Genomic DNA, 20,298 nt, shown 5'->3' with positions numbered 1-20,298 from the left:
TCCAAAACTATCTAATGGGAAATACATTATGAAGACAGAAAGAGAAAGTTAAATAAACTAAATCTATTTCTACCTGGTAAGCATGAAAGAGATAATTACGTGAAATAAAATCCCAGCTACCACATCAATCAAAAGTAAAGATAAGGGGAAATTCATTTTTAATTGCTGTTTTAGAATTGTATTTACTCTAAAAATTGAGACTTAGGTCAACCAAAAAATAAACAATTAGCTACGTCTCAGAGATAAAAAACTGAAATTGTCACAATATTTTATGTTGCAGTTTTAAAATGTAGCCTATAATTTTTTCTTTATAAACTGATGTTCCTTTTAGACTTGTACTCAAGCATCTTAAAAGCCCCATACATAACATATACTTTGAAAATGAGGAAGAAGTTTCTATTGATTTTTTTATTATTTGTGAAATAATACAAAACAATTCACTTTGTCAGGCAAACCAAAACGGAGTTGTTCTTCTAGCCCTGTTCCAAACCTAAATAAGATGACTGAAAAGTTATAAGCAAGAAGAAATACATTGCTTATAAAAGCAAAAGAAATGGTTTGAAATTCAGCCTGACGTGCTTTAGGAATTCATAGAGAGACACAACTCTGTCCTATGTGCTTGCCAATGGCAGGAGCGTTCCCACAGCCCAGAGACGAAAGCTACAACGCAGTAATCCAGCAACAAAAAGATGGTGCCTGTCCCTTCTGCTCTAGTCAATGGCATTTCAGGAGTCCTTCACACAGATGAAACAACGCAAGCATCTGCAACATGTTGCATATTTGGTGCCCCCAAATATGGCAAGAATATAAAAAAAAGGAGTAACAACCCAAATTAGCAGTGAGATAAACTTATTATGAACCCCTGGGAGGTCAACAGCAGAGAGGGTGGCACGCTGCAATTTGAAAGAGGGTAGTTTCAGGTTTCTGGATTAACTGTGCTGAAAGCTTTACACAAATATACAGTACTGCCAGTGGAATCCTTTTCTTTCCTTAGCCATCCTCTTCAGAGGAGCACTGCGTGAGTAGGATCACATACGCCTTTGGCAGCTGAGCTTTAACTCCCTCCCCTCTGACAAAACACAAGACTAGAGCATTTCAATCTCAGATGGGCCTAACAACTTCGCTGCTGAGGCCAGTGTACCCATCCTGGGGCTACTCAGACGTCAGCCCCAGACTTGGCTTTGCTGGAGCTCACAGCCAGAGCTGGGCAAGAGCAGGGCGAGAGGCTGCAGGCTGGCACTGCGGCTTCTGAAGCAGGTTTGAAATGGCAGCTCTGCCACACAGGAAAACTGCTCCCTTCACGTACTGTATTCTGAGCCTGGATCAAAGAGGTTTATTGATTTATTCACGACACAGAATTGACCAGCAACCAGTGAACTATTCATTTGGGAACCATATCAATAATATAACAGATAAGCCAGAACTTCCAAAATGTTAATTAATACCTATACGTGTCCACCCTCCGCTTATCCCCAAAAGCTCTAATCTCCCCCTCCCACACATACAGACAGCCTTACACACACGTGTTGAGAGGACGTGTGGGCTACAGGCACATGTACTGTCTTTGCATCTGGCTGATGCTTGTCTTCCTCTCTTTCTTACATGATCATTTGGGACAAAGGTCTTCTCAGGCAGTTTTGGGTCCTCTGTTCACATACACTGTCAATATTCCCACTCCGACCTTAACAGCTATTGTTATCCAGGCCATTTTGCCAATGGTGGGCCCTGCAGATGCTGACGCTTCTGCTGCTAATGTTGTTTCACTGTTCAGAAAGAGTGAATGGCAGTCTAAGAAACCCCGTTGAGAAAGATGTGGCAGCAGCAGCTGGCGCGCAGGCAAGTGAAATGCATTCAAACTGTTCCAGGTGACAAAATCGTCTCCTTTTGATCCTGGTCCCTGCCTGCCTGTGAAATGCGTGTCAGCAGGACCCTGGGCTGTGCACCATATTCCCGTTCATCTGCTTCTCCTCCCAGGGGAAACCTTGTCACAAGGGCAAGGAGGAAGCCTCAGTGAACAGGGACACCCCTTTCCCCTTGTAGTCTCAGCCTGTTCTGATTGCAGCCTCCGGAAGCGCTTAGGGCAGCTCGCCTTTCACAAATGAGACAGAGCCCGGGCTGAATCAAGGTTAGGCAACAATTTGTTCCCATTTAAGACAATTTCCAAAATTCATTTCTGTGATAACACACGAGTTTACAGTGAGCCAGCAATGACCAGGAAAACTTGAGCTGCATTCAGTCCCTGAGCAGATACATAAGGGCACAAGTAACTTTACGTACATGTTGCCTACTCCTTTCTCAGTCCACCTTAGCTTGCCTGTTTGCTTATGTCAACCATCTATTATGGCTTTTCTTTTTTGACTGTAATGTCACTAATGCATAGTTAAACATCTGCTCAACCTGATGGTAGTCTTTAAATGGCTGCTCAGTTCCGAAACATGGATAGTTAATGATTAATATGAATAAATACACATTTTCAGAGCGTGTGCTTGCACACACATGCATAAAACCTACATAATTGCCTTAGCTCAGTTATTGTTACAGGACAAATGGAGTAATACGGTACCCAACCTTTATGTCAAGAATCCTGGATGCCAGTTATGGAGCATCTGTGTGGAACTTCCATGATGGGATAGTTTGCTATGATCCATCAGAGGAATTTTTAAATATTAAAACATAGAGATTGTGAAAATATCTTTTGATGACAGTCTGGTTTTCCATTATGAGCTCATATATGCTTATGGGGAAATTTGGAGGAGAGCAGCTTCTCTCCCATCATTTTATCCTACTTCCCCTATGACACTGAAAGAGAATGGTGGAAACTCTACGTCCATGTTTTGCTTTCCTCTAATGTAATAGAAACACTCCTTTTCGGCAGAAATGGCCCTTTTGAAAATGGTTTTCCTTTCTTTTGAAGGACAGATGATTTTTGCTTTGTGGGATGACACAGTTATTTCATGACAATCCAGGAAAAAACCTGCATAACATTAGTAAAAGAAAGGTTTATATAAACTGTATAATCCGTATGATTTCTCTATATGGTATTTCCTTCAGCATCTGGCTAATTTGCATGGATGTCAATTTGGAGATTAATGCCAAAGATCAAGGTTTATTGCTGTTATTAATAATGTCATAGGGAACTCTGTTCTTTATATATAATTCACTAAACAGTGATTTATGTGACTTCATCAGGAAATGCTGTGTGATACTAGCATAACAATGAACTTTCCTAAAAAATTCCAGTCACAAGGTACTATGTGGGACCACTGAACCAAGACCAAACCTTGAGAAATGAAAAACAATAGCGGGGAAAAATACATCCCACTTCTATTAAAAATAAAAAAATTTAAGCTTTATACATCAGTGATTCATTTGCATTATGATACAACTAGAGCAGCCCCCCAAGATGGGGACTTTGGGTATCTCTCCTTAGATGGAGAGGACAATAAGATGGTTACCTCATCTGCACTCCAAGCTGGTAGGCCACCCACTGCCTCCAGAGGAGAAATTGCACAATAGTATTACTGTGGCCTGACCTAATTAATTGGCCACTATCATGCTAATGTAGCTACTCAACTTTCAGATTAGAGCTAACTGTTGTTCAAGTGTAGGGCTGAATGTGGATATAAAATACAGGCAGACACAGAGCACTAGCTGGTGCTAAATAAGAGAAGTGGGAAGAAGGGGTTTTCATCTCTTAGTCCTACTGCCTTCTCCCCCAGTAAATGCACACCTACACAGTCAACTTATAACTCACAATGCATTGGGTGTCTCTATATAGGCTCCATTATACAGAAGCATGTATTCAGAGACAATATTAGAAGCAAAAAAAAAAAAAAAAAAAAAAAGCAAGGAAGGAGGTAGTACCATCCTGCATAAGGATAAAAAAACCCAAGATGTATGGCATTTCAAAAGGGTTTTAAGAACCAAATCACATTTTCTACAGTAAATGACTCCAGAAAGTCAATGTGATTTGGGTACCTATGTCTGTAATATGCTTTTGCAGATCTTCATGGGCACTCAGAAAACATGGGGCTGAGATACAAAAGAAACTGGTATCGCTGCAAGATTCATTGCAGAACTGTAGGGATACCAGTCCTCTCTAACACAGGAAGCAGAGACGTTCCTGCCCCAGAGCATGCATATGAAGGTGGTTCATTGGTTTTTGAAAGTGCAATGCAATGCACTTTACATGATTCTGCTGTTTCCATCACAAATCTGTTATTTACATGTGATAAATCTGATATGCTACACTCAATGTAGGCTCTAGATGCAAGTTGCTCACTTTATGTGATGTTCACTCATTTCTTGAGTGTGATGTTGCAACTATTTGAAATCCACTGTCACCATTACTTAGGCCAGGATATAGTGCTGGGGGTGGGGGAAATAACACACCAAACTGAAAGTAAAGGGAAAAACCCAGTAGTAACTTATTGACTTGAATTCAAGCAGGATTTTCTTGTTTGTCAGGCAGCTTCTATACAAAGGAATCTGGATACTTGATTTCTTTGAAATTCTAAAATTGCATATAGCATTTTTTCAGGTATCCACAGTAAGTTAGTAATAGGCAAGGATAAAATCCTTGGGCAACAAATTCAGTAGCTGAGTATCTGCGCAGAGAACCTGATGACATACTTGTGATTTGTATTACACTAATAGGAATTTCAGCTCATTTAAGACATAACAGGGAAGGGTACGTAGGTAGGTAGGCAGGTACGTAGATTGGTCACAGTTTTTAGAGCCAGTGATTGTTAGCTATGGGTACGTGATGGGGTCGGTCTTTTAAAACCCAGAATCACACTATTGGATTGGGATCAACAAGTCTACAGGAAACAACAGTAGCCTTTCTACATAAACTTGAGGGTGACAAAGGAGGCAACAACCAACGTATTCCATCATAGCGCATTAAGCCATAAGAACATCCCTGGAAAAAATCTGTATTTTCTTTACTAAAAGCCAGTTAATACATAAGACTTCTCTGTTGGTGTTAGGATCAGGCAATGTAGGAAAATAATTTCAATGTGGACAATCAGAAAGCATCTATTGTATGATCTGGAAAATGCTTTGATGCTCTCATACTGCTCTTCAGTTATTCTTTGGCCACAGCTGAGGTAAGACCAATGCAGAAGAAAGATAGATTGGAGAACTATAGCGTGACACTGAAGAGAAGAAAAAAACATCTACACTAACATTCAGTTAGAGAAGTTATTGGGAAATTACTCAGATTTCAGAATTGTATTAATCATCTAAAATTCATCAAATACTTTTCTCAGACATTAATGGATTTTCTTACATAAAATACATCTATTTGATTAGATGCCATTACAAATTATATTTGTTGATAGGTGGGAATTAGCTTTGTGATACATGTCGGTTTTGTACAGCAAGTGACATGCTTTTAACACACACACACACACACACTTAAGACAAAGTGTTCAGTGAATGACTACAAGCAAAATAGAAGCAGAGTAAAAAAGAACTGCAAAGGCCAAGCATGCCTCAGAGAGAGACAGAAATTGGTTATAACAGCACCTTTTGCAGACCTTTTATATTTCAAGAGTCATTATGTTGTAATTTTTGTGGAATTATATGGAATATTCTATTTTTAACCACTCACCTATCACTTAATAGCACAGTATTTGAAGGGCAGTTTACTTTTTCAAAATTGTTCTGTTTCAGCAACCATAAGAGTTCATTTTGGCACTTGGATTTGCAGTCTCAGAGGTGCCTTTGATGTCTCAGGGGTGCCTTTGATGTCCCAGAGGTGAAACAAATAATAAGCTGTTGGCAACATGAGACATTGTTCTCCTCTAATGCAGTATGAGCTTGTTACATCCCTATGGCCACATGCAATATCAAAGGGCCTTTTGAGAAACAGGCTGCTCATGAACCAGAGATGAAGGACTTTGCACTGGCGAGTGTAACCCATGCTAAGTGACCTGCACCTTTGGTGAAGGGAAGAGCTGGGGGAAAAAAGTGCTGTTCATTTCCTCCCATTCTGGGGTGAAAAGGAAAATTGTCAAGGGCACTGAAAAACATTTTGAGCCGCTCCAGCCTTTTGGTAGTATATTGCAAAAACTCACACAAGTTGCCAGCTTTATTTGGGACCCTCATGGCCGTTCTTTTCTAGTTGCACCAGAGCTGGGCTCAGGAAACCTAAAACACCACCTGGGGCGCTAAGAAGATGATAGGGGTTAAAAATTCTCACCTTTTTTAATAGTAAGAAATGTGGACATAAAGGTAATGCTTTGTTAGGGGAGCAGAATGGAGGAAAACAGGTGTCTCTCCCAAAATGGCCCAAGACTTCTGAATGAAATGTTCCAGGAAGTCAGAAAACATCATTGTCTTCCGCTCCAAATGCACCTGTTTTTTTTTACTGTGCCTGCAATGTGTCTATAAAGAACAAACAAATGCTCCTTCTTGACCTTCTAATCTGCACACACTTCCTCCTCTGGGGAAAACAAACAATCAGTGGTGTATACGTGCATGTTGTTCAGGTACCAGGCTGTTATCATGGCATTAATGAGAGGAGAGCAAAGTAGAGCAGAGCAGAGCAGAGCAGAGGAGTTACTCTTGCTGGTAGCTCCACTGACTAAGTCTACATTTACGTGGTATTTCACAAGCAGGTTTGAACCTTTCTTAAGAGGGCACATGGTTCAGGCTCGGCACTGCTGACTGCTAACTACTGCTATGCAACCTCTGCCCAAGCTCAGCATCCCAGCAGAGCAAGCTGACATCTGTGCATGAAATACTCTCTGCACAGAATTTCAGTTGTACTCTTCGTGCATGTATGTCAGTACAAAGTATGATCATTATGAAAAATACTTCTCTTATCTGCTGTTATTGTTATTTTGAAGATGGACATAAATTAAAAGTACTCGTGGATATACCTGGAAGAAAAGGGAAGGCATGACAGCTTCCTATTTTGCTATGTAATTATTAATGTGGATATATTTATTTTATTCTAAAGCCTAGAGACTCAAACTGAAAATGGGACCTCATTTTATAAGGGATACCAGGAGTTCACAGTAAGATTCAGTGCCCCGTCATGATCTAGGCATCTTGTTGCATCATTTTTTATCTGTCAAAAAATTCCAGGTTCCTGGAGGTGGTGAAAAGATATTTTAAATGATGTAATAAGAGCTTTAACACCTCCTATGACTGTTAATGAATGAGGTCATACAAGGCCTATTTGGAAAGCAAAGATGTTTCACAAATGAACCACTGAGGCATCCCTCAACTTCTGAAAGTCAAAGGAAATTTCTGAAATGACTCCAGTGGTTGCTTTGTGATATGACGTTCGCTTCTGTAACTTCTGTGAACGTTAGCTCTGCTGAAGTAATTTTGTAATACGTGGGACTACAGTATTACCAACCCTGAGTGCCAGAGATTCAGGAGCTTTGACATGTGATGCTTTCGAGCAACCACAATAGAATGGGGAAAACAGAGGGGCTGTGGACGGGCAAATCCTCCCTGCTATTACGTACCAGATAACATTTAGAATAAATGTGCCGGGGAGGGGCTACAGCCCTGCTAGCCTTCCGCGCTCCCCAGACAGTATCTACTCCAGGGAGTTATTTTTGAAACTTTTGCTGGTATTGCATTTAGGATTCAGGGTGAAGCCAAGTTGCACTTGTCAGCTGTTCTTTGCACCCTCAATAGCTAGAGGCTGATTTTAGTAAAAAATGTAAGCTGAGAATTCAGTCATCGCATGTGTTGTCATGTAAATCTAAGCCTTAAGATTAACTGTCATGTTAAGAAAACATAAATCCCTGTAAAATTGCGTGAGTTATTAATACTGTAATTAGAGAAATAATAAGTTTCCTTGGTACTAGTCTAGGACTAATTAAAACTACATAATTCAAAACTTTACATAGCTTTTATGTTAATAATCTGCAAAAGGTAAGGTAATTTGTGACCAGCTTCTGGAACTTTGCAGCACACTCTTAAAAGAAAGCTGAAACAAAAGCCTTTTTTGGCTTTTATGTTCTATTCCTGATAGAAGACAAATTTGGATTAATGTGAATTTTTACAGAGTTTGTACAGTGGAAAAAGGAATGTTCCATGTTTAAAGAGAAAACAGTACAGGCTTAATCCTTCTCCCTCTAATATAATGGATGCTTCGATGTAGACGTCAGTGAAAACAGCTTTTGCGCCAGTGTTCACAAAAAAACCTCTTGGGTACTAAAGCTACAATGCTTAGACAGGAAAACTTATTTCAGACTTCTCTGAATCTGACCCAGGTGCCTGCAGAAAAGTTGCCCTCTGTCTGCAGGCTTCGGCTGAAACAACCTGGAACCACTGGACACCAGGACAGGAAAAGCTTCCACTGTTTTTAAATGGATCGTGGTCAGAGCCGAAGCGTGCTGCCTGCCTTCTCAAAGAGTGGACCAGGAGACCTAGGTCTATCCTCTGGCTTATTTAGGGCATGAATACACATCTTACGCTTTTTTAATATATTCTGTGCAACAGAGGTTTGCAAACTGGCCTACAGCCTGCTCCAAGATGCTTATAAATGAGCTTTTAAAAGAGTAAGGTCACCACAGTAGCCTAAAATTCTCAACAGACATTTGAAATTCCACTGGAAAATTTGAAGAAATGTGAAACCCAGGTTTTCAATATCCACTTGAGTCATGTATCATGGAATTTCAAGGACAGAAAATGAATATATTCTGTTCTCTCTGTGTAGTTAGTTTCATATAGTTAATCACGCAGCAAACCACTAGAGAGATGAGCAACACATGAGTTTAAGTTGGAAGTGTGCAATAGAATTCACGTTCCTTAACTTTGTCCATTAAAAAGGTGTTCAGAGTAGATCTGAACTCTAATAGGGAGCATACAAATATTTCAGTAATTCCTCAATGTATTTCTTTTAAATTAAAAAAATGGAAGCCCAAAATGTTATTTTTACAGTGTCACTTCTTTCAGTGCAAAAACATACTTTCTGCAGTACTGCATTGTGCTGTCATTTTATATTACATTTTTCTACTTTTTAAAATTATTGTCCCTGAAAAATTGTCCTTTATTACAGTTATTAATTGTAGCCATAAAACAGGAATTTCCCCCCCCTCTTCTCAACAGCATCAGCTTGCTTTGTCAGTTTTTAAACTGATGAACAGTCCTTGTTGTTACAATGTTTATGAGATGAATCAGTTAACTGACTTTATCTTGTTTTTATTTGAAAGGGGGAAGTCTTTTAAAAATTTCTTTTACTACTAATATGTTGTCTCTGTGGCCAAAAGTAATTGAACAGGCAGAGGAAAGAGACATAAGAAAGAATCTTTGGTTTTTAACTATATTTTGTCTGTCTGACTCCCAGCTGCATTGACAGAAAGACTGTAACAAAATTAATGGGAATTAGATTGTTTCATACTTAACCACAGCAACTCCCTTTCTCGCCACCGCACATTTCTGAATGAAATCTTTGCAGAGGGCTTCTTGTTTAAGATACAGGGGCAGGTGTGGGTGCTGATGTGCCAGCTGTAAGAATGGAACAACGACAACCTGAAGCTTTCCCACCATTTGCCACCTCCATTCCTGCCCCGGAATATGCTGTTTCTGTTCATGCCAACTGACTGGCAGTTTGTACTGGGTACAAGCCAGTTGCTGGTTGTAGCCCACTGCTCTGCTTCTCTGCCCTGTTGCGTGCTGTGGCTTTCATTTCATTTTGTGCCCCCAAAAATTCACTACCTCATTTGCCCATGGTTTTTGAGCCCATATGGACACACACAGTCTCGGTCTCTGACTCAGTTTCAGGTCCTGTAGAAGTTACTCTTTTGCGGGTCGATTTTGTTGTATCATGCAACTTTTTTAACAATTTAACATTTTTAACTTTTTTAACATTTAACAGTTCTGATCTCCCCTTAGGTTTCTAATGAAGGGTGAAAAAAGTAAAATAGGAAGCAGAGAATAAGAATGTATGGCTCAGATCAGGCCAAAGACCAGTTGAGCTCAATACCCCGTCTCAACCAATAGCAGAGAATGCAGGGAAGACTTTCAGCTTAGTTAAGACCAAGAACACACTGGTACCTAAAGAGAGGTTTTTCTGTATTCAGCTGCTGACTGATCCATATGCTGGCCAGAATCGTACTCAACAGTGGTACATATACAGGTGCTAGAATGATAGAAATGTGACTGGAAAACAAGAAACAAAATAATGTAATTTTTTTTTTTTTTAAGTATTGCTTCTAAAAATTCTGAGAAATCCTGGGGTTTATTTCCAATTTTAACCTTGAAAGATCTGAACATCTACCTGACCCCAAACACTGTGGCAGGGGAAAAAACAAGAGGATAGTTCCACTGCAGTGTGCTGTGTCTTTGTGACCGGGTATGGCACAGGACGCACCAAAGCACGTTGCAATGCCTTGTCTCAAGACTTAACAGCAGTGGGGCTAACAGGCATTGTCACATACTCCAGTGTTGTTATTGCTACAACATCAACCAACCAGCTAAGAAGGTGAACACCGAGACAGATGGCACCACCCCTGTGTTCAGATGCAAGGAAGAGAGTAGGGGGGTGAAGACATTAAGTTCAAGCTGCTTCATCCAAGGAGCAGGTCTCTACTGCCTGAGGGGCACAGATGCAGAAAGGTGAGGAGCAGAGAGAGCAATCACTGTCCTTCAGTTCTCACTGCCTGCGAGCAACCTAATCGGATGGGGGCGCAGAGGAAGCAAAACAGGAAAGGAGGTGACTGAGCAAGGCAAAGGCAGACACACAGCTTTTCGGGTCATTATGGGGTGTCTTTTGAGATTTTGGGTGTGAACCTATCTACTGTTCCTTATTCAGGGGAGATTACTGGTTGGTCAATAACTGTCATTCAGCAAACAATTTAGGTGTCAAAGTGAGGAGAAAGCCTTGCATGAGGGAACTTCCACTAAGTACTTTCCCAAAAGAATGATGAAACTGCTTGCATGGAGTGAACATATTTGTTTCTGCTTACCATCATGCCATGGAGTATGAGGATGTGCCTGGAGTTGCTCATATTGGGAATTGTGCTCTCTTGCTCCTCCCTGGGCTCTGACATCATCCTGATGCAAATCATCCTGAGTAAGTGCACCACAACAGGTCCGTAGAAAAAATGTCTGTCACGCAGATGAAATTGTTGACCAATGTCAGTAAATTCCTGGACTTGAGCAGGAACGAGATCTCTCTTAAATTTGTCTCAGGAGACAGAGAAAAAAAAGAAAAGAAAACGCTTCACATTTAAAATGTTCATGGATTTGTACTTAGGGTTGGATTTTGCCAAAAATGCAACCCAGTGCCTTTTTTTTGGTGATCCTATACACAGGGCTCTTTGGAGTTGTGAGCAGACTATCAATACTCAATTCAAGTTAAAATTGACTGCTTTTTGCACATATGAGAGTTCATTTAATCCTGTGCCAGAAGAGGAGAGTCTTTACTGGGTTTGGCTCTCATTATAGGCAGAAAGTACAAAGGTAATGAAACCAGGGCCTTCTAGATTCCGGGGAGAAAAGGATGCTATCCTGTTAAGTAAATAACCCCTGCAGCTATCACGCAGTGATTTGTTGACTCTCCTGTGTCACTTCCTAACTCTGCTCTTCCCTGAAGCTTAACTGTGTTTTTGGGGGGGTTCAGTCCTCACTCTGACTAGCTGGAGAGTGAATGAACAGGATGGAAATTAAACTTAGTCTCCAACCGCATAGCGTGGAGCTGCAGAGCATAAAAGTTCATTGGCCCCCAAATTCCACTTGACTTTATAAGCTACTATTTGAGCCAAAAGTGTGTTACTCCATTTTTAACTTTATATCTTTAATTGGCTTTTTCTGTTGCCTCTTTCCATAGGCAAAACCCCACTCCTCAGAGTACTCAAAACAAAAATTCAATTCCTCTGTGCAAAGCTAAATGAAGTTACACAATAGGTGTTGACGTAACGAATGCACCATGGAGTTTCTTCCTACTTCCACCAAACCTTTCCCCGGCACTAGAAAGTCAATCAAATGTGGGTTCCAGCCACAACTGACATTACTTCCTTTCCGTGGTAATAGCTACTGCAAGGAACACCGTATGAAAACAGTACACCTAATATTCACTGCTTATTTCTCTGACTTCTGTTGACTAAGCAAAGAGTTTGTTTGCATTTATGACTTTTCACAATGTAAATTCCTCTAATATTGTGAGGCAAAGCTGTACTATCTTCCCATTAGTTATGGAATTTCTAAGGCAAATGAGAAACAGCAGGAGAAAGACCTGCATTACGGAATCTCTTCCATAAGCACACACCTGACTACCTCAGAAGGTAAACATTAATATTCCTGTGCAACGCTTGTTTGTATATGTAATAATAATAATATCAGTTTTAGATGTTCTGTTTCAATTCCCTCCACCTATAATTAACATCTGCGAGTAAGAATCAATTCTGAGACCTTTAGTCTGACAATAGGAACAATAAATCCCTTTGTCAAAGGAACTCTTGTTCGCCCAAAGCAAATAGGACATCAGTCATATTTAGAGAGTTCAGCAGAAAAGCACTTTTACCACGGAATGCAGTTCAGTGTAGGCAACTTAATGTTGTAGACAGATAGGATGGAACAGAAATTTAGCAGTACAGAACAGGAACAGAAATTTAGTAGAACAAATATATATCAAATAGTATCCTTCATGTGTTAACTGCTACCTTTTGTTTTCAAACAGCTGAATTTAATGGACACACTACTTAACTACTGTGAGCATCCTCACAGAAGGACACTTCCATCCAGATCTGCAGGGAGCTTCGTGCTGGCTGAAAGGGCCAGTCCCGCTGCAGGTCGTGGTCAGCATCACGAGCCTGGCACCGCTCCGTGAGCCGGCTGGTAGAAACAGCACAGGCACAGGATGTGGTACGAAGACAGCCATGTTCCTGGAGCCACCACACAGCTTTCCACAGAAGTCAACTCTGCAACAAAGTGTGTTGCTTTAAGAAAACAGGAACCTTCCAATCTGCAGCAGAGTTATAAATAACTGAGGGCAAAGTTTATTCACAACTCCCAGCTGGGAGGTGACGGGGCACAGCCAAGGGTTTGAGAGCAGAGTCATCAGGGCTAAAATCCCTGGCAGTCACGAATTTCCATTGTGACAATACTATAATTACCATTTCATTATAGGGAACGGCACTTACATTTCTCTTTCCTTACAGTTAATTTTTCATGAAAACGAAGAAATGGAAGCAAAGAGAAAAGAACCCCAGAAACATTATACTACCTTACGCACAAATGCCTCAGCAGGTGAGACAGAACTTCATTCACTTGCGCTGCAGCTTTACTTACATATAATAAATCTACAGAAAAGGAAAGATGGGGAGAGAAACACAGGTTCTGCTTCTGTGTTCTAAAGGCTACTAAATAGCCTTGATTTTTGTCAAGACAGTGATGGTTACAGTATCTCACACTGCACTGCTGTGGTACATTGGGTCTGCATTCACAGGTGAGCCAGAGACATCTTTAGCTGAGAAAGATCTCTTTTGACATGTTTAGTCGTGCCCAGGTTTTTGCTATGACTTGAAGCAGAATTCCTAACCCGCAAGGCAGAAATGTGGTAGAAAAGACACAGGTGTTTCCATTAACAGCACATATAAAACCATATGATGTGGACAAGTAGATAACATTGTGTAGCTGTATATAGGTTATGTCTGTTATCGCTGTTCATTGTTCAAATACTTAGTCATGAAGGCTTGTCCTAGAGCCTTTTTACCTCCATTTCTCATTTTAAATAAAAAAGCATTACTAGTGCTGAAATCCAGCAGAATGCAAATATATTTAATATTCCTCACAACCAACTTCATCATATCAGCATTTGGGAAGGAAAATTTAAAGCCACTCCTCTTAAAAGAAACATTTTTTTCAGTTGGAAGGTCAAAGTTGATGCAAAAAAAAAAAATCCCCTTTGCTTAAACTTAGGAAATTGTCATAAAAGATCCTCTCTATAGGAGAAGGCAGGGTGTCCATCACTCAGTGTGAAGTTAGAACATCTGGCAGCTCTCCTTCCCTGTGACTGTCTTTCGTTTGGAGGTTTAGAGCTGCCCCACAACCATGTGGGAGGGTTCCTGCATTTGAGATAGAACAGGAACCCCAGGATGGCGCAAGGCGCTGCCAGGAACATTTAGTAGCCCTTGACCTTTACTATTAGCTTTGGGCCAGAGAATATCTCCTACCCAGTCCTGGCATAAAAGTTCAAGTTCCTGTTGACCTCAATCATGACGAAAGCCAGCCCAGCTGGTGCTACTGCTGCTCTTTGAGGTAGGTACTTGGTTGTCATGAATCAAAGACTCCTCCTCTCATGTCAGCTCAGCTGGCAGAGACTTCCACTTTCAGAAAAGGAAAGAAAAGACCAGGACTTTACATGAGATGAACAGGCACGGTGGTACTGCAGAGCTGTGCCAGCATGACTCCCACAGGCTGAGAATCCAACCTGAGATCCCTGGAGGATTTCACTGGCATTGATCACTGGCTGGAGCGCATGGACAGGGCAGAAGAATAGGTAATATCCCACTAAATAGTTCAAACTTCCTAGTGATGCTCAGGCTGTTGTGTTTTGCAGATTTCTAGCAACCATCAGTACAGCAGGGTGAATGTACTAGTACCTGTGAGAAAGCCGTTCTTTATAAATGTCTGTGCTATGTAAAAAGGAAAAAGGTGCTAAAATTTGTTCAAATCAGTTTAGGTCTGGTCAGCTTTGTGGGAGCTGAAATGGCCATACAGAGATGCAAACCTGTTAAAGATGTAAGTATTGTTGTAAAACCATAGAGGGAAAGAGGAAGGCCAGGAGCAGGATATTTCTCAGGGAACTAATATTTTCTTGGTAAGAAACAGCTGAGAGATGGCTATGGCTTGGAAATGTAAAAGGTGGCAGTAATAAACACATGTTGCTGCCCAAAGGCTGGAGGGTGAGACTCAAGCGTGGGCGAGTGATGGCCCCATCCCCCCTGGCCACCACGAGGGACCTGTGGGGGGTCTGTGTGGTGCACAGCGGGCTGGATGTGTTTGCGTGAGACCCCCTCATCAGCACCGCGCTCCCGGGTACCAGCTGGCATCGCACCAGCAGGAGTCTGTCCTCTGTTTCGGATCTCTTAGTGCAGAAGATCCAAGAGTTCCCAGCACAGCTGCGGTCACATAAAGGTAGAGACTTGTCTTCCCATCTCTGTCGCTACAGATCTAAGAAGGGCTTTGGGACTTCTTGGCAGGAAACATCAAGACAACAGTTCTGGGAGCAGCCACTGCTTCTGTCTCGTCAGGCCCATTGGTTTAGTCAGAGCAAGCACAGATTTTAGCTTTTTTCCTGATTTTTTGCACAGGTTAACAATGACGTTGGCTGGCATATTTTTAATGAATGCCCAGAAGAATCCCTCAGACTTTCCTTTTTTGACATGTTTTTTCTCATTTAATGGACATTTTCATAGCGCGGAGTATTCCATGCTCTTCAGTGAAAAAGGGGTCTATATGAAAACAGCCACGTAATGACAGAGTGAAATGCCAGTTCCTCAGATCCATTTTATCTTTCTTGGAAACTCTTACCTTCCAAGAAGTTGGCCATTTTCACTGAGAGTAATTTCTCTGCCTCAGAAAGTAAAGGAAATATTTTCCTTATAGGGTTGTATCAACCCCACAAAGCTGAAGTGTGTCAAAGGAAAAAAAAACCAAACAACCCAAAAAAACCAGCAAAGAGAACAAATCTAAGGAGGCACTCAGTAGAGAAACAGACAGAAATGCTGGCTGGATGTGGGTGTCCCATGTGCACTCACCGCAGGGTGCAGGACAACCCAACTGCTCCGGTGGTGTCCTTCATATGCTCCAACCATTACGCAGGGGACACAGCCGCTTCCTTCACAGCATGAGAAAAAAGCCACTATTTGGAAATAACATTCAGTACATTGTATCTCTGTCCACTGAGACCACTGTGAGCATTCACTGCAAATTCCTCCAGGAGCACAGTATAGGTTTGTGCTGCTCACACCCACCTTCTCACTCCCCACAACATAAAAGAGCTTCCGATTAAACCCGGCCATTCAGGACAACCTGTGTGTTATTTGAACGCATGGCAATGTACTGCATGGTATTTCAAAATAGTGACTATTTTCCTCATGCAGCCACAATTTCTCCCCCCCAAACCGTTCTCATTTTCAGGTTTGAAGTACTGAGACAGTTTTGTTATGGTAAAAACTTTGCTGTTTCCTTCTGAGAGCAGCGAGAGGTGGAGTACGCGGTCAGTAATTTGCATAGCCTCCTCGGCTTTGGCAAAGCTTCCAGTTGCTGAGTGGTTATCTAGGGATGTAACAACCAGCTCCAGTCAAAACAACTCTGCGGTTGCATTTACATATTAGGGGAAATAAAACAATACGATGAGTCAGAAGCGGAGGTCTCTTTATTATGTAATAAAATAGCAAGCCTTTCAAAGAAGACATAAGTCTGTATTCGCTGTAGTACTTCCCCCAGAACTGTCTGTAAGACCTAACTTGACCTCAAAACCCAGAAGCCTGAAACTGGCTCCTTATTGTCACAGGAAAGTGAGCTGTCGTAGCAGTCACATGAGTATCAAGACCGGCACCGTCGTTACTCTGATCAGCAAAGGGGGGGTTCACACATACACGCACAAGCGCGCGTGTACTCACACGAATTTTCCCCTCCCCTCCAATATCTCTGATAAAGTTCATGCAACGCCAACTCCCAAACTAAAGGAAGAGCACAAAGAGACTTGGAAATTCGCCCCCTGAACTGTTCCTCCTCTGATATTCCTGCCTCGTCTCTCTCAGACAGAAATTCTGTTGTATGGGGAGAAGTATGAGAAATTTGCCAGGTTTTCTTACTTGAGTCAACGGTGTTTCTACTTTCAAATCATCTCCAGAGCCAAAAGTAACAGGTCTGTAGAAGATCATATCCCAGGAGCCATGGACACTGCTGTCACAGCGAGCCAGCTGATGGGGTAAAGGGTATCTCCATGTAGCTTCCAGCTGGAAGATGGAGAGAAAGTAAGTAATTTCAAGACCTTTAGATCCAGTGAATAAAGGGAAGAAAACACATTTGCTGGGGACAGGAGGGTAATTGGATCCAGTGAAATATAAAGGCCAGAAAACCTGTGATTTCAGTGACTCGTATCTTCAGAAGTCACCCGGCAGGGGAAGTGTGCCTGTGCACAAGTTGGTGGGGAAGGGTTTTACCTGTCTCTGTCAGCACAGCTCTGTGAACCTCATTTCTCTACGTCAGGGAAAGAACCTGTAAGTTCTGATGCAAACTCATGTGCAGTGCTCAACTCAACAGTGCTACCGTGTTCTCATCAGCTCCTGCCGGTGGAACAGGGTTGTGTGGACTCTGGTTTGTATCTTCTTAACAGGTCTGAAGGCCAAACTCAAAATTAATCAGAAAAAATAAACATTGCATAGGAAAAAACCTTTATTTAAAGGGTTTTTTTATTTATTTAAAATATTTTTTAAAATTTATTTTGTATCTCTGCTCCATTTGAATATCAGAATATTTAACTCAGAATGAAAAAAATTTGTGTTCATTTCACTGGGTCAGGAGTTCACTCCTGGTATTTATAGATGTGACTTGTCAAATGGCAGAGGGAATTAAAGAATTTCTGATTGTTCAGCAGAGATTAAATACAAACAAGGAGGATTTTAATTTCATACTCCAGGTGCTGCCAAATAAGAAGAAAAGCTAAATGGACGCATCTCAAAAATACTAATCAGTACTTAGCTGTTGTCAAAATAAAACACAGAATAAAGTATGAGGATTATTTTTTCAATAGAATTTCTGATTTGGCAGAACAGCATAGATGCTCTGATACAATTTCTATGCAGCACTTACATCAGCTGTAGAAGCGTTTGACTTTCATTCTCTCCCATACCCACAGCTCCACCCTTCTAATGGCAGTTGTTCTTCTGGGCTTTTACACATATCTTAGTAATTGACTTGCGATTTCAGTAATTTTTTTGTGGCTATTCTGTCAGTACTTTTCAGTACTTACAAAAACCAAAACCAAACTGGAAATACAGAATTCCCACCGTGTCATGCCACGTTGCCACGCCACGTTGCCACTGTACAGGTCATCAGGAGCCTTTGGACACCCACAAACGAGATAAAGACAGACTTGGTGAGAGCTAGGGAGGGACATCATCTGTGCAAGTAGGATGAGACAAGCCATGTAATATGAGTAATAGGTTTTGTCCCTGTTTGCTGGCAGGGGAGTCACATTGACCACCAGAAGCCCCAAGAACCTGCTCTAACAACTGCAGACCGTGGTTGGCATCATCCCTTCTCAGCCTTCTGCCCCGCACTCTCCACCCTGTCCCCATGCTCTCCCCTCCACAGCGTCCCAGCGGCCTTCCTTACTCGATAGTTCCTATTACTCACTCTCCTTCACATCCTTCTCATCACAGACAAGCGGAGTTTCTAAAAAAAATGAAGTTGTATGAAATGCTTGACTTGAATCATGTATGTTGACTACAGTTTATACATTCCAGTTTGCATTTTATACCCAACTTTAACCTTTCCTTGTGTTTAATTCTAGGCTTTAGTTCATGCCCTTTTTTGTCAAGCCAGATCCTGAATTCCCAAAGCTCAGGGATTTTCAAAAAAGCCCAACAGAAACTGCAGTTTATTTGAACTTTGTGAACATTTTCACTAAACCCAGACCTCATTAACATTTTTGAGACCACTGCTGGCATCAGACTTCTGGAATCAGAAACGTCAAATATATTTGTGACATTCAAATTGGGCAATTAACGTATTTTCCAATGTGACTACAAGTCTCACTTCTGGTGTGCCAACAAAGTCCATATGACCAATGCAAGTATGCAATGACATAAGATGATATCAAAACCAAATCTTGCCAATGGTTTTTACAAAAAGATCTGATTATGGGAAATGAAAAATTGTTCAAGCTGAAAGCTTGGCCAGCTTCAGAACAAGAGAAGTAATGCAAATTGAACTGGTACAACAAAAACCAGGAACCTGTCCTGAACAAGTGAATTCGCTTTGGACAGTCCTGCAAAAGGCACACAGTAATCTGTACTAAGAGTTACGCTGTCTCTGCATCACACTGCTTTTTCTCCTGCTATTCAGTGAGATAATGGGGTTTGTGTGGCAAGGTTTTGGTAGCGGGGGGGCTGCAGCAGTGGCTTCTGTGAGAAGCTGCTAGAAGCCCCATGTCCAACAGAGCCAATGCCAGCCAGCTCCAAGACGGACTTGCCGCTGGTTAAGGCTGAGCCCACCAGCGACTGACATTGGAGATGTTCCTGGAGGACTCTCTCCTGTGGGAGGGACCCCAGGCTGGAGCAGAGGAAGAGTGTCAGGAGTCCTCCCCACGAGGAGGAGGGATCAGCAGAGACCATGTGTGATGGACTGACCATGTGGATTAGCATTGCGCTTCATATTGAGAAATTAATGTACCGAAAGATTAAGTTACCTGACTAAAGTAACACAAACACACCTCATTTGCTTCTGCCATGTGCTTTAATCACAAGGTCAGTCCTCTTCTCTGTTTAGGCAAATGACTTAAAAATGGCAAAGAAATTGTATAAAGAATTTCCAACATGGAGGGTGACAATGAGTCTTTTACCTATGAATCACACACTTACTTCCAACCTTAATCTACAGTGACTGAAAGCCACTGATTTTTAATGGGCAGCTTCATAGGAAGTTTGAGTAGTTTCAGTCCACTTTCTGATAGATAAATCCCCGATAAAGACTCATACCAAGGGTGATCTCACTTGCAAGACTAATGCTCATAATTCATCTCAGAATTCAAGAACTACAAAACGACTCCTAAAAAAACGTACAGTCAATTCTTTTCTTCACTCTACTTCCCTTTTGTTATTTCTCTCTATACCCAGTTCATGTTTTTGGCTGAATCAGACACCCCTGGTCAGCTGTGCGCATTCCCCAGCACGTCCCCAGGGCAGTGCTGCGCTACCACGCTGGGGCTCCTCCACCGCCCAGCCAATTGCTCAGAGTCAAAGGGCTTCCAGGACCCAGAGCCAAAACATGAGAGACTTTGCTTCTCTCCAGGTGTACTTACAAGTCCTGGCTGCTGGAAATACTGCTCCTGCTTGCTCATCAGCCAGCTCCTTTACTTTCAGCAGGGGCTGATGAGCTCCATGGCTCAGCACCAAGAGCATGTGGTTGGGAACCAGTGGCAGACATGGGAAGAAGCAGGACTGCTCTGTTTTGCAGCAGTGTGCTGCTGGGTGAGCTGAAGCAATCTCACAAATTTACCCTAAGGTCGCAGGAGGAGACAATGCATCCGTGCAGCAGAGCCTGGATTGGGAACTGCTTGCAGCCACACAAATTCCTCACAGCCATTCTGCTACA

General features: G+C 41.8%; 1 protein-coding gene across 3 annotated transcripts in view; it reads right to left on the bottom strand.

The window, feature by feature from the left end:
- IL12B (interleukin 12B) overlaps window positions 1-20,019 on the bottom strand; it is a 33,556-nt gene extending 13,537 nt beyond the window's left edge. For 2 of the 3 annotated variants that reach the window (XM_074603989.1, XM_074603987.1), the window contains exons 1-2: window positions 16,794-18,470; window positions 10,938-12,890 (exon numbers count right to left, since the gene is read on the bottom strand). The gene's annotated coding sequence lies outside the window, so the exon portion shown is untranslated. Of the gene's footprint in view, window positions 1-10,937; window positions 12,891-16,793; window positions 18,471-20,005 lie in introns of those variants that run through there. The other variant, XM_074603988.1, reaches the window with a different exon arrangement.
- Window positions 20,020-20,298: the final 279 nt, after the last annotated feature.

This window comes from Larus michahellis, chromosome 11, assembly GCF_964199755.1.
Source record: "Larus michahellis chromosome 11, bLarMic1.1, whole genome shotgun sequence".
NCBI lineage: Eukaryota > Metazoa > Chordata > Aves > Charadriiformes > Laridae > Larus > Larus michahellis.
This window is presented reverse-complemented; position numbering and strand designations above follow the sequence as displayed.